General features: G+C 41.9%; 1 non-coding gene across 1 annotated transcript; it reads right to left on the bottom strand.

Moving 5' to 3' along the window:
* Nucleotides 1–516: 516 nt before the first annotated feature.
* Nucleotides 517–588, bottom strand: trnaa-ugc (transfer RNA alanine (anticodon UGC)). The gene has a single exon. It is a non-coding gene; the product is annotated as a tRNA-Ala (tRNA).
* Nucleotides 589–917: the final 329 nt, after the last annotated feature.

Below are 917 nucleotides of genomic sequence, written 5' to 3' on the forward strand. Positions count from 1 at the left end.
CCTTTGCATGAAGAACAGTGGGGGCCTGCAGTGCAGCCACGTTTTTCTGTATTACTGCACATTTTTTCTTAAAGGGACTGTGTCATTTATTTTCTTGTTTACAATCAACCTGACAAAAGCAAATAATGTGACATTATGGCATCGTATGCACCACCTTGGGCAATCAAAAGCAAATGTGGTTGTTCGCAACCAATTTGACTATGTTCCGGGAGCGTCACGTGCCGGAAATCTGATACATTGGATAAGTTTGCGCTGTAGTCTGTGGTCCATTGTTTTAAAATTAATTTTGTATGGTAAAATATATTACGCTAAATGCATGTGATGATGCCAAGACTTGGAACATCATTAGAGTGAGCACGCCACCAGTTATTTCTAGATGCATGTATCCTTTTTAATAAACAAACTTGGACTAAGCAGATGGAAAATAAATGTTAAAAATCTGGTGATTCGGACGATCGATTCATTTATTAAATTCTCCAGTATAGAATCTTCCTGCGTTCTTAGGTAACAAAATAGTGGAGATGCCGGGGATTGAACCCGGGGCCTCATACATGCAAAGCATGCGCTCTACCACTGAGCTACATCCCCTGCCTGTGCAGATGCTTTAATGAAAACCATTAAAAAAATCTATGCCCATCATAGAAAGGTTACAGCACAGAATGAGGCCATTCGGCCCATTGAGCCCGTGCCTGCTCTATGCAAGAGCAATTCAGCCAGTCTCACTCATCCACCCTAACCTAGTAGCCCTGCAAAATGTTTCCTTTCAAATACTTATCCAGTTCCCTTTTGAAAGCCATGATTGAACCTGCCTCCACCACCCCCTCTAGCAGTGCATTCCAGATCCTAACCACTCACTGTGTGAAAAAGTTTTTCCTCCTGTCACCTTTGGTTCTTTTGCCAATCACCTTAAATCTATG

This window comes from Heptranchias perlo, chromosome 25 (genome assembly GCF_035084215.1).
Source record: "Heptranchias perlo isolate sHepPer1 chromosome 25, sHepPer1.hap1, whole genome shotgun sequence".
Lineage (NCBI taxonomy): Eukaryota > Metazoa > Chordata > Chondrichthyes > Hexanchiformes > Hexanchidae > Heptranchias > Heptranchias perlo.